Below are 14593 nucleotides of genomic sequence, written 5' to 3'. Positions count from 1 at the left end.
AATATAATATAGAAAATTAGAGAGAGAGAAAGAGAGAGATGGAAGATGGTATTTAGAAAAAGAGGGAATGTTGTTTAGCTTGAGCATATTTATATTTAATGAGCTGTACGCTAGCAAGAAATTTAATATAGAAAGAGATGCAGAATGATGGGAGGAAGCGAGATGGTATGTAGAATAAGAGGCAATAGAGTATGACTCCATTGTAATTATAGTTCATGGCGATTGACGGCAAATCTCTCTCTTCTTTTTTATGGATCAACAGGGAATATACGTATGTAGAATGAGAGGGAACATAATATGACTCGATCGTATTTATATTATATGAAATACATATACATGGTATATAGAAGAAGTAATATAATATGACTCAATGGTAATCGAGTAATCTCTCTATCTCTCTCTCTCTCTCTCTCTCTCTCTCTTTCACAGTCGATATACCTGCTTGAACTCTTACAATCTTAAGAGGTAATCTCAAGCATTATATTAGCATTACAGTAGACTTTAATATGCTCGCGTGCTTATATGTGTCAGAGTGCTAAGATATTTATGCATTTCTAGTATACCAACTGTTGGCCACTATATAATCAAGTTGGGTTCCCACTCCAACGGGTCTTATGTAATGCATTTGGTTGCTTTAAATCACATTTAATTTGCCATCGGATGGATAGCAGTAGCTGTTGTAAGTGTCTAATCGTTGTTGTTGTCATTGTTGTTGCTGTTGTTGTTGTTGTTGTCTGACAGCGTGAGCAATTAAGTGCATGCAAAGTTCATTGAGAAGAGCAGCAGCTGTTTGGCCTTTGTTATTGTTGCTGTTGTTGTTGTTGTTGTTGTTGTAGCTGACTGATGGTATTTTCATTGCTCATTTTCTGCTGAGCTCTGAGAAAATGCATACTTTCTTATAGACACACTCCACTGCGGCCCATAGCATAGCATAAATATTTTATGTATACATACATGAATACATTTATGTATGCATTTATGTATGTATGTATGTATGTATGTGAGTTAGAGTTAGCTGCCCCACAGATCGACGGGTGGTAGGGGGTGGATGGGGGTAGGTAAGTGTTGCAACTGGCCAGCAACACATGTGCATTTAATTGCCAGTTATGGCAGCCATTTGACTTTTTTCCTTTTGCCAATTTTCCCTGCAGTTATTGTTATTGCCATTGTGTTGCTTGTTGCCGTTATAAATTTTGTGCTCGACGTTATAAATTGTTTCCACTGTAAGCATTTAAAAGGCCTATGCAGCAAAGTTTGCTAAAGCGCCAGACCGGCAGCCCGGCAGCCATTCGGGGCAAGCAGACAGCAACAGCAGCAACAGCAACAACAATAGCAACAACTGCAACATAAGCTACAGTGCTATAAAAATTGTTGTTGCTTCTTTAGCTGGCTTATTGTTGAAGTTCGTTATACCCAATGTAGCCTGTAACTATTTTTTTTTTTTTTATAATACAAAAATCTGCATTTAATTAAAAACTTGGATTAACTTTTATTACATTACTTCATATATACATACTTCATATATGTATATTTTCATATGCATATTTATATTTTGCATATACTATAGCTCTACTGATATGTATATATTCACTCATAACTAAAACAAGTCCTTTTTTTTTTTGAAGGGTATCCCCTAGTCGTCGTATGCATTTTCATACCGTTAGCTTTTCATAGGTCGTTAACATTTTCTCAGCGCTTATCCAAAAGGCAATATGCAAAGCACCGTTAAGTGTATTTTAATTACGGCAAGTGAACAGCAACAGCAGCAACAACAACAACAACTACAGCAACGACAACAACAATACTGTGGGAAAGCAGCCATAAAAATGAAATGAAAAAAAAATTGTTTTTGATAAATTCGTGTAAAATACAACGCGCAGCTAAAAAGGCAAATAGCAATTAAAGAATTATAATTATATAAACAATTCATATTAAAGGCTTGCCAAGTGCAAATAAATCAAGAGCTGAAGCCACTTCCAAAGCGAACAAGCCAGCAGGCAGTGCTCTCCACTCGACATACCCCCCTCCCCCCCTGGGATAGCGACCTCTCGACCTTGCGAACTTCCGACCTGCCTGTTGCCCCTGTCACATCAATACGAATAGGTAAATTAATTAAGCAAAGATTCTACAATTGCACAGCTAGCCTAAGAACTATAATTAAAAGTGCGCTTGTGCGCTGTCGCAAGAGACCACGGAATAATCAAGTTGTCGTGCCACTTTCATATGCGCGCAAATACCAATTAAACATGTTGAGAAACACACACAACAACAATAACGAACTATCTACATGTGTTTGGAATCGTTTCAGTTCAGTTCTTGTTCATAGTTGAGTCATAGTCTGCAATTAAAACTGGGTCACACGACAGACAGAGAGGCAGAGAGGTAGAGATGAGAGAGGGAAAGAAAACTTTGGTCGAGTAGAAGACAAGTGAGAAAAAGATTGTTGCTCTGGCAGCCTCAGCCTCAGTCTCAGCCTCTGACCTTACGAGAGCGAAGATCTTGTGATCAGCAAATACCTCACCTTAGACTCTGCAAAGATAAGCAGTTCCACTCATTTATATCAATTTACTGCAGTTGTGAATGCCAATTACGTTTATATATCGATTAAATGTATATTGATATAATCACAGTATTAATCAACCAATATACTTGAATCAAATAAAATACTTATTACTGCCAACATCAAGCAAATTGTCATTTTCTTTGATTAAACAAACAAAAAAACATAAATTAAATTAAGGAAACCAATTTTTAATTAATTTAAAAAAAAATTAAATTTAAAAATTAAATAAAAAAATAAATTAATTTAAAAAAACATTAAAAAAATAGTAAAATAAATTAAAAAAAAAAACATCCAAAACATGTTAAGCTAATGTTAAATAACATAATTTTCCATTTTAGTAACTATTACTATTCCTTCTATCAAACGGGCAATGTACAAATCCAATATACCCATTATATTGCCGTGAATGAGTATAGAAAATATGCTAGTCTTAATTTCAATTTCAAATTGTATTGTACTGTATTTATCCTTTTTCGCAACTCCAACTGCATATCATAAAAACTTATTAAATGAATAAATAAAAAATGTATTATACTTAATAAAATTGTAGAAATCTGAAGACAAACAATAACGTATTTTAAAATTCAAAGTGAATACAATAAATTAATTGCTTTTATCACCACTTTTTATTGCTCAACATTTTAGGGCTCCCTTGCACTATTATTTTCATGAACACATCTGGCTCGATTTCCCGTCTCTCGCTCTCTCTCTCTCATAAGAATTATCACACGACCCCGACATATAGAAACAATAAAAATGAAGAAAAAATGTTTTATATGAGTGTTACTCCATCCGACTCTTTTATCTCTGGGATAATTTATGTTTTTAGATATTAGAAGAGTTTCTCTCTCTGTCCATTGTATTTGCTGCCGCCTTTAAATGACAAAGAATTTCGAGTTGAGCTTTGTTTGTGTTTTTGCTTAATTAGGAGTGAGCGTTGAGAGCATCTCTTAGCTAGCGCCAGCCAGCCAGCAGCATCATGGAATGTTTTGTGAGCTTTGTGTTATCAGTTGAGGATTTGACTCTTGTTTATACTCTGTTTAAATAACAAAACAAGATACAATCTCAGGTACAACTATAGCCGCAATTGCAACAGCAAAACGTATTTCAACTGGATTGCCTAATTCTGGCCTGGCCTGGCCTTGCCTTCATTTGGGCATCAAACAAAGCTTGGGCAATTAAATTAATGAGATTATAACTTTTTATAAATTGAATAAAAAAAGAGTCTGGAATGTTTTTCTGTTTTTAGTAAACATTATAATAAAATAGTATGAATAAGATTTTAATTTCAATAAACGCCTGAGTGCACATAGTCAACAAGCAAACTCTAAAAACAAGTGAGAATACTCCAGTCGGGATTGCACGACTAGGAGATCCCCTGAGCGAACGAGGCGTGGCTGCCAAAATCTCAATATTACAAAATTATTTGACTTCATTGCATGAACCTACAGAGTAAATCGGATTTCTAGCTTTAACAGTGTTCGAAATACGCTTTAAAGACAAAGTCAAGTTATCGATTATTATCGATAAAAGGAAATTCGATAAATTATCGATAAACAAACTCGTACTGTGTATGGCTCGGCTGGATCAACTCAGCCTGTCATCCTGATATTCTATATGGAGTCTACCACGCCTCCTTCTGCTTGTTACATCCCTTTCCACAGACTTTTCACTTTCTACTTTGAGTGTATAAACAGCCTGCCTCTACTTCGAAACTTCTTTTCACATCATTACAAACAGATTCATTAGCAAATATAACACAATTAATTTCAGTGTTGGCATTTGCTTTCAACGGCTTTGCTTTGATTTCGAATTTGATTTTTGGGGCCGTAAAGCTGGCTGCTTTGACTAACAAACAATTACAAAGCAAACAGCGCACAAGTTGTGCATAATTCATCCTCAATTCCCAAATACAAATCGAGTTATCTGTCCTTCATACCTTTTCGAGACTCTACCTTTTTTCCAACACCGCTCTCGCCCTTTATTTTTCTCGTTTTTCTTCGTTTGTTTCTTTTTTTTTTTTTTTTTTGATTAATGAACTTGTTTGTTTAAAGGCTTTGCAGCTGGCTTTAAGGTCGGTCGGCGGCATGGTCAAGTCTGCCCTGGACGGGTAAATAGCTTTCAATTGAGCTTACAGCACACACACACACATATATATATATATATATAGATATATATATTTAACAACCCATACCCATAGCATCGTTTCAATCAGCGGTACCCAATCCATGGCCGTATCTCGTTACACCAAGGTTATTGCGATCAAAGGGCGAAATTACAACGAATCTTCATTGCTTGCATAAATCAAGTTCGCCAATCAGCCGCACTCAGAGAGTCCAAGTCAAATTGGATATCGAGACTCATATGAAATTGAACTTAATTTTCTCCCGCTCGCATCGTTGCTCGTATCGCTCTATGCCTCACATATTCCGGCTTGTCGAACTTTATGTGCTCGCAACCTCTCAACAGCAAACAAACAAACGAAAAATTGCCCATAAAAGGAGCCAAGCGGGGGCAACAGCTACCAGCCCGAAGGTTGTCCAGTTGTCCAGCTGAAATTGTTGCCATTGTTGGCAACAACACGACTCCTGCTGCTGCTGCTGCCGCTGCTGCTGCTGCTTGTTGCATGTGCATTTCCAATTCGAATTGGTTTTTCCATAATCATTTTGGACTTGTTTGTCGCACAGGTGAAAACCCCAAAAAACAGGCAAACACGTAAAAGCACACACATACACACACACACGCACACAGAGAAATTGTGTATGAACATGAAACAATAAGAAAAACTGTTGCATAACTGTTGCCAATTGTATAAGGGATTGAATATTTTGCAGTCTTTACTGTCACAACGTAATTGCATTTCGTTTTTCATTTCACATTTCTGAAGTTGACAAACAATTGTGCTTAACTTTACCGTTATACATGATGTTCGCAATATTTTGACAAGTGATCCGAGTCCGGCAAAAAAACCGACATTCCTCTCCGAATGAGTTTTACTGCTTATTTATATTAAATTTTGTACGAATTTTTCATTTAATTTATTTAAGTTTTTTTTTTTTTTTTTTTTTTTTTGCTGATAAAAACAATTTTAGTATAATTATACATAATAATTAATTTGGATAAAATTTTTATCTGATTTGATTTTGTTTATAAATTTAAGCTTTAAAGGTTAAATATGGATATCACTAAAAGTCATATCTAGGATATACATATATCCGCCATATCTTTTAGGGTTTGTATTTGCAATGTAAATATATATTCCAAATTTCAACTCAAGTGCTATACTTAAAATACCACGAATTTTGAGATGAACAAGTAAGAAAGCTCTAGTCGAGACTGCTCGACTAGGAGATACCCTGAACCCTCTAATCTGATATTCTAATCATTCTGCACTTCTTTTATGGACACATACATACAGATGTATCCACACGCACGCATAAGCCTGCGCTCTGCTAACTGCGCAGTAAGCAGCGACTGCGCTTGGGCTGCGCTGCATTGTGGGCAATATTATGAGAATTTATTTGTCGAATAATTTCTTTTGTAAACATATGATCTTAATGAAACTTTCAGAGCGTAATCATATGCTAAATATGTGTGTACATTCCAAAGCACAAGTCTCTAGTACTTGAAATGCGTTTTTTACAAATTGGGGGAGAAGGGGGCGTGGTATCCAAAATCTGTAAATTACAAAATCTTTTTATCGATTAACTTGATATACAACACAAATTTGAAGATTCCAGGTCTAAAATTGTTCAAATTAGGCTAAAAAAACAAAATCAATTTTTCGATTATTCTCGATAAAAAAGTTATCGGACGATTTATCGAAAAAATAAAGCAAACTCGTACTGCGTATGGTACACACGAGTATGCATGCCAAATTTCAGCTCTCTAGCTCTTATAACTTCTGAGATCGACGCACTCATACGGACGGACGGACGGACGGACAGACGGACAGGGCTATATCGACTCAGCTCGTCACGCTGATCAAGAATATATATACTTTGTGGGGTCTGCCACGCCTCCTTCTGCCCGTTACATACTTTTTCACAAAACCATTATACCCTGATTTCCCATTTTCAATGGGTTCAGGGTATAAAAATACATTTTCCGATTTGTCATATCCCTTGATGCTTTATAAATGGAGGGTCAAGTCTTTAGCTTCAATAGCGTTGATAGAGTTTGCATTCATACGAACTGAGGAATTGACGAACGTACAGCAAGACGAACATTACACAAAGCTCATATGCTCATTTCACTTTCATTAATGAATATAAAGTCTAATGAATGTTAATCAAATATCATACCATACCATACCAATCATACCATACAGTCTGCTCATAATTGAAATCTTAAATTTTTAATTGATAATAATCTACAAATAGCTGACTAATATATCATATAAGTATATACTTTATACTGATCGTACTCCCAGCTGATATAGTATTGAAAATTATTTTCATTTTCATTAAAACATGCTCAATTTATAGCACTCATGGCAACTTCTAGAAATGCTGTTTAATTTCAACTGGAAGTAATGTACATATTGTATATAATCTAAGTCTATGTAATCTCTGCACGCAATCAATTTACCGATTGATAAGAAATAAAAGGCTGAAACTTTAAATTCACCTGCACTTGCCACACGCAATCAATTTGCAATTGAAATTCGAACTTTCTTGTGCAATTTGTTGCTTTCTTTCTTGTGTTTTTTTTTTTTATAATTTTTGATGACGCATTAATTGCCATCGTTAGAGATAACATTCGAACAACTCGGCTTTTACTGCGCTCATCGCCTTTGAGATTTTGAATAACACTCATGGGCAAATCTTGCGCCACTCTACTGCAGTTTGACTTTTGAGTACACCCACTCTGCCGACTCTGCCGCCTCCTGCTCAGCTCAGGCTCGTCGGCACCTGCCACTTGATGTGTCTGCAGTTTGCGCACATCTTGGAATTTATTTACTTTTCAACGGCATGGCACACTCCATGTGTCATTTTTATCGCACCGTTGCCTTTTCAAGTGTGCCTGCATAAAATTGCCAACTGCATCCACTGCACCCCCTCACTCCCCGTCCACGTCATTTTCGCTATTGACGACGACGCCGCGTCGCTGCTTTTATATGAGTCAGAACTACACTGCCAAGTGATTCGAGTTGATTGTGTGGACTCATTACTGCAGAGTCTATAGCTATTACATGATGGGCGCACATATCTCTCAATGTGTTACCCATGTGTGTGTGTGTGTGTGTGTGGGTATTTTGGTACATTTATTTTAGTTGCAGCAAATCATTTACGATGTTTGTGTAAAAGAATCAATGAAATATTATCTATTATATATATTTTATGTTTTTCGTATAATCAAGCTTTACTATATCCTAACTGATTTATAAAGGGCAAACAGGGCATGTATTTATATAACAAGTGGAGTACCACATAGTCTCTATATACATATATTCCTGATCAGCTTCCGCTAGCTCGAACGACCGATCCATCTCTCTGTATGTTTGAATGCGTCTATCCGAGCACCTATAAAAGGCAGAGACTTGAAATTTCTTTTGATGCCTGTTTTTATATCAAAGCGTATTCAACAACAACAAATTCTCCCGAAGCAGAGCGCGTGTTGATGTGTGAGTGTGCATGCATATCGTTTCTATGCATCCATAGAAGAAGCGTAGAATTATTGGAATATCAGCTCTTTTAAAGGTTCAGGGGATCTCGTAGGCTTATTTAATTTCATCTATTATGAATTAAGTGGCATTTCATTTTAAATTATTACTTTTATTGAATTAAGAATATTTGTTTATTAATATTATTTATATTTTTAGTATTATTAATTTTATTATTATTATTATTATTATTATTAGTATTATTATTATTATTATTATTATTATTATTATTATTATTATTATTATTATTATTATTATTATTATTATTATTATTATTATTATTATTATTATTATTATTATTATTATTATTATTATTATTATTATTATTATTTCAGCTAATATGATTTGATTCAAATTCAAATTTTATTTCATGCCCATTTGCCGCCCGTCACATTAGTCGCAACAATTTGATTTCTTGCGCCACTTTTTGAAAATGAAAAACGATTTCCACGATTTTTATATAACTAGTTAGTTCGGCTAGTTAGCAGAGCTCTGTCTAACCTACTTAGAGATTTCGTTTATTGTTGTTGTTGTTGCATTTAAAAACCACAAAATGAAAACTTTAAAATATGCAAATGCGTTTCCCAGCACAGATTCGAGTTGGGAAATAAAAAAAGAAAGAAAAAAAATGGAAATTAAGAAACTCATAAAAACTGAAGAAGAGTTTCGACCCGTTGAAGTCAATTTCCAACACGTTTCAGACATAAATTTCAGTAAATTTCTCAACATTTACGAATTAAACATAAATCAAAGAGGCTGCTAATTATCCAATTATATATAACACTCGCAGCAAAGTCTGTGTCTTTCTTTAGTTTGGGGAAATTGTGTGAAATGCTTTAAAAATTCAAAACGAAATTTAAAATCCGTTTCTACGTTTTGCATTTCATTCTGATGCAATGCAATGCAGAACTTGTTGCGAGCAAAGCCGGTTAAAAACTATTTGCAACAATATTTAAGCACTGATAGCTTTCGGCCTCGCACTGCCAGCCAGCACACCTGTGCAGCACACCTCCGCACCAAAGCGCCGCTATGTGAAAAAGCATAAATAGTTTTTGTTTCGTTCTCTGTTTCTCTCTTTCGCTTCTTCTCCTTCGTTCCTCTTTCAAATGTAACTGCTCTCTTCTTTGTTGTAGCAGCATGTTGGCCGCTTGTTGCTGTTGCTGTTGTAATTTTTCGCATAAATTTACATTAATTTATGCAATTGCATTGTTTTTGTTGTTGTTGTTGCTGCTGCTGCTGCTGTGCACTGCGGTTGCTGCCTGCTAGCCTTTTTTTTTATCGCATTTTTATTGTCATTTGGGTTTTTATTGAACACTTTGTGACATTTTACGATTTTCAAAGTGAAAGGTACATATTTGTTAAATTCGCTATGGAAAAGAAATGAAGTTTCCCTTAAAAAAGAAAAAAACATCCCAAAGAAAAACCTGAAACTCCAATCGAGTGTGCTTGACTGCCAGATACCACGCAAAAAAAAATTATAAAAAATTTGATAATTGAAATTCCCGTTTGAATTCGCTGGGTCAATTTATTTTTAATTCCCATTCGCTGAACTAACTTTAACTGATATTTTGCATAAGAACAAGTCGAAGCGCCTTGGGACACTTTATGCAAGTCTATACTCTATCTTAATGTCAATCAACTCCCATAGGCAGAACTTTATTCTTGCATCCCAAAAAAAGAAATACAGTCGAGTCTCAAAAATTCGTACTCCGCTAAATCGAAGATCGCGATAAATCGAAAAAAAATCTATCCCCTTGAAAGAAATTCGTTCTCAATAATTATCGATAATTTAAATTATTTAGTAAATCGAAAAAAAAAAAACCATTTGGAATTATCGGGATTCCACTGTAGTTGTTAAATTTTCTTAGGAAAAGAATGAAGTCCTATCCAAAAGGGGGAAAAAAACAATATCCCACAGTAAAACATGAACTCCAATCGAGTCTGCTTGACTGCCAAATACCTCTCAATTATAATAACTGAAAATTTGCACTTAAAGCCCCACCCACCGACCCATCAGCTAGGCTAGATCTCATAGCCCCATCCTTGCTGAATGGTTAGCCTCATTTACTCCAACTACTGCTTCACATATGTGTAAATACTTTCAAAGTAGTCCGCCTTAGGGACACTCTAAAGTAAAGTCAATCAACTCCAATGACTTTTCCATAGGCAGCACGAACTTGGCTCGCTCGTTCCCCTGACTTTGCTCAATGCATTTGGCTGGGCGAGTTTAGCTGATTTTGGTTATATTTATGCGGCCATTTTGAACTGGTTTCTCGATTTGGCCTTACAGTGGACGCTATAGCCAGCTCGTTGCAAATGGGGAAAAACGTTTCGCGGCATTTTCGTGCTTGGCCAAAAATAAAAAACTATAAAAATTAATAAAAACAAACTCAACTCAACTCAACTCAACTAAAACTGAACTGAACTGAACTGAACTCAACTGAAAGCATTTTCAGTGCATCAACTGTCAGTCAGCGAAGGGCAGCAACTATTTACAGTTTACTTCCGTCAGTTTGTAATAACATAAATAGATGTGTTATATATACACATGAATACAAGTCCTTCAGGAAAATCTAGCCAAGTAGAGAAGGCGCTACCTTAAGCTGCAGTTACAAAATAAAGCCTTACCAAAGTTGTCTGACGACGCGCACTTGAAGCTTTTGTTTTCAAGTTTTTAAACCATAAAATATTTAAAGTTGTTTGCGCTTTTTATAGCTTCAAGACGGGCAGCTCACTTAAAAATTAAGAATTTATGAAACAATTTGCATGGCTCGGGCAATATTCCGACACAGTTTACCGTCACCTGTTAGCGTTTGATTTATTTCCCATTAAATGCTTTAAGGCTTTCAGCGATTTCCCGAGCCTTTAACGCTTTTCAGTCTAACTGTTCCAAAAGACTTATGGTACATAATTCCTAATAAAAATTGAAATTTTTCAATCAATACAAACTTATAATTAATTAGCCAACTATAATTGATAATTGAATAACTGCATGCTCCAAGCAGCAGAGTTTCTTAACGACTCCGCTTCACTTCACACTTTGCGCTCTCATCCCCCTCATCACCCATCTTCAAAGCGAAAATTGCACATATTTTAAAATTCAATTATATATATAGATATTATATACATATATATCACTGGGCATTTGTCAACACAATTAAATGCGCACAGCCACAGCTGGAGTGCGAATCTAACAAAATCAAACAAAAAAACAAAACAAAAATTGGCGCTTTGCCAACGAATTGAAAAGAAGTAAGAGTGCTTTAGTGGAGTTTGCTCGACTGACCGATACCCTAAGCCCAGCAAAAGGTCAGCTAATGGTCAGTCACACAAGCACAAGTCTCTAGTACAGTAGAATCTGCTTATAACGACTCCGCTCATAACGTCTGTACGATTAAATCGAACCAAAACTATCGATTATTATCGATCATACGAAAATTAAATATGTTTTGGATAAAATTATAAGCTCTTACTGCGTCTGGCATAGCTGTATATATTTAGAAAGTTTCCAAATTCTAGCTTTTGTGGTGTACGAGATCTTTGCGCTCATACGAGCGAACAGGTGGACGGCGGACCTGCAGACGGACGAGGCTAGATCAACTCAGCTCGTTATCCTGATCAAGAGCATACATACCGTCGAGTCTCGAAAATTTGTAAATCGAAAAATAAATCTATCCCCTCGAAATAAATTAATTTACGATAATTCTCGATAATTTGAATTTGCCAATCCAAATAATCGGAGCTCGACTGTTCTTTATGGTGTCTGCCACGCCTCCTTCTGTCAGTTACATACATTTTCACAAAATCATATACCCCGATTTCCCATTTTCAGTGGATTCAGAGTATAAAAAGAACACGAAGACAAGACATTTTTAAAATAGATGCGCAGCACTGGAGGAGACGGTGCGAGGAGGCGACACGACACGAAAGGTGGTACAGCTACAGCTACAGCTACAGCTACAGCTGCTGCTGCTGCTCCTGTTGCATTCAATTTGAATCTAAAATGTCATGAAGCAAATAAATATTTTTGTTCATAAAGCCAAACGGAAATTGATTTTTAGCACAAATTGCGATTTCAATTTGCAATTTCGCCAACATTGATTCCTTTGAGCGAGAACTCGATGAAGTTCTGCAAATTGCGCTGCTCATGATGGCCATAAACAATATAAATGAACTGCTTGGAAATGCACACATATATATGTATAAGTATATAGTACAGTAATATATATATCACTTACCTCACTCTACAGTTGCTTTAGCTGCCTTTGTGGGGGTGTCCAACATAATAACTGCAAAGAAATGATTAAAGACAACGCATAAATAAAATAAATTTAATTGAGGGTAGAAAAGCTTCTTGAATTTCTATAAGCTTAGCAAATTGAATATAGTCTATATTTGACGCTGCCATCTGGTAATTAGTATTCTCTGTTATTTGAGCGTCGAGGAAATGCTTTCAGCGCGCAGTACTCAACCTTGGCTCAACAATCAATAGAGAATGAGAAAAAAACAAGTTATTTTTAGTCCAGACTGCAATTGACTCGACGGCAACCTTTGCACCTGGGGGCTGCACCCCCTACACGCCGCCCCTGGCGCATGGAATGCAAATAACGCGACGCTGGCGAGCACTCGAACCGCAACATAATGTTGCAAGTGTTGAATGTGTGTGCCCTAAGACGGATATATCCGGCGGGCATTTGTGCTGCCAAAAAAGGAACTAACCATAAAAATCTGCACATAAATTTAACCGAGCGGAGGCAGCCAATAGCCAGAGCAACCAGAGCAACCAGAGCAGACAGAGTAGCTAGAGCAGCTAGCAGCTGGCAGCTGCGACGATGCCAAACATACGCAAATGCAGTGCTCAAATTTATGGCCAAGCATTTCCAGGCAAGCAGCGAGCACAGGCGCCGCTCGCCGACTCCTTGTGAGCACCGCCCCCCAACCGCTGCCACGCCTCAGAGCCTGGGACTGCGAGGCAAATGGATTGCAGAAGCTACCGAAAAGCTAAGACAATCTATCAGCATGAAAGCTCATAAATGAACAAATCATAATTATTATTATAAATAATATAAGACGAATATAATATAATATATACTACATATAGAACTATACATATATCTGTATGGAGAGAGAGAAAGAAAGAGAGTGCTTTTCTAGTCTTTTGCTTATCCTGTCTCGCTGCAATTATTTTATAATCTCCTGCTTTAGATAGTAGATAGTAGATAGTGGATAGTAGATAGTAGATAGTAGATAGTAGATAGTAGATAGTAGATAGTAGATAGTAGATAGTAGATAGTAGATAGTAGATAGTAGATAGTAGATAGTAGATAGTAGATAGTAGATAGTAGAGTAGATAGTAGATAGTAGATAGTAGATAGTAGATAGTAGATAGTAGATAGTAGATAGAAGATAGTAGATAGTAGATAGTAGATAGATAGATAGATTGTAGTAAATAATAGTAGATAGTAGATAGATAGATAGATTGTAGTAAATAATAGTAGATAGTAGTAGATTGTAGATAGTACATAGTAGATTGTGGTAGATTGTAGTAAATAATAGTAGATAGTAGTAGATAGTAGATAGTAGTGGATTGTAGATAGTACATAGTAGATTGTAGTAGATTGTAGTAAATAGTAGTAGATAGTAGTAGATAGTAGATAGTAGTAGATTGTAGATAGTACATAGTATATTGTAGTAGATTGTAGTAAATAGTAGTAGATAGTAGTAGATTGTAGTAGATAGTAGTAGATAGTACTAGATTGTATTAGATTGTAGTAAATAGTAGTAGATAGTAGTAGATCGTAGTAGATAGCAATAGATAGTAGTAGATCGTAGTAGATAGCAATAGATAGTAGTAGATAGTAGTAGATAGCGCTTCTCTAGTTATTTTTTCTATCAGAGATTTTTCCGCTCTTTCAGTTTCATGCATTATTGTTTTATTAATCAACTCTCACTTGGCTTAGATTTTCTTTGAATTTCACTTTCACTCACATTCACACATTATTCAAATGATTTTTCTAATTTTCTTGCAGCTATTGGCAATTATATTTTGCTAGATATCTACATGTCTCGTTTGTTTGCTCAACGTACTCGCTGATAAATGCGCGCTGCGCTTGGTGCCCTGTGAAAATGTGGAAATTTCTTTTGATAACACTCAAATGACTCACATCGCTGGCCACGAGCAATGTGGGATTCACTGCAAGTGCAACAATAGAGCCATGAATCACAACACAACAGCTCAATCCTCGGTTAAGCCATGCGTCTGTTTATGTTTCTGTCTGTTTGCTTAACTGTTTTCATGCTCATGCTGGCGCTGTGAAGAGGGTATATTGGTTTGAGCTGTATTTATGGGACTTGCAATATTTAAA

The 14593-nt window shown here is 36.0% G+C and overlaps 1 protein-coding gene across 1 annotated transcript in view; it reads right to left on the bottom strand.

Moving 5' to 3' along the window:
• RhoU (ras homolog family member U) overlaps positions 1-14593 on the bottom strand; it is a 77495-nt gene that overhangs the window by 49162 nt on the left and 13740 nt on the right. The window contains exon 2 of the mRNA XM_089475502.1: positions 12467-12517. The gene's annotated coding sequence lies outside the window, so the exon portion shown is untranslated. The remainder of the gene's footprint in view (positions 1-12466; positions 12518-14593) is intronic.

Source organism: Drosophila arizonae, chromosome X, assembly GCF_054131065.1.
Source record: "Drosophila arizonae isolate 15081-1271.41 chromosome X, UAZ_ARI_1.0, whole genome shotgun sequence".
Classification (NCBI taxonomy): domain Eukaryota; kingdom Metazoa; phylum Arthropoda; class Insecta; order Diptera; family Drosophilidae; genus Drosophila; species Drosophila arizonae.
Note: the sequence above shows the minus strand (reverse complement) of the source record. Positions and strands in the feature narration are given on the sequence as shown.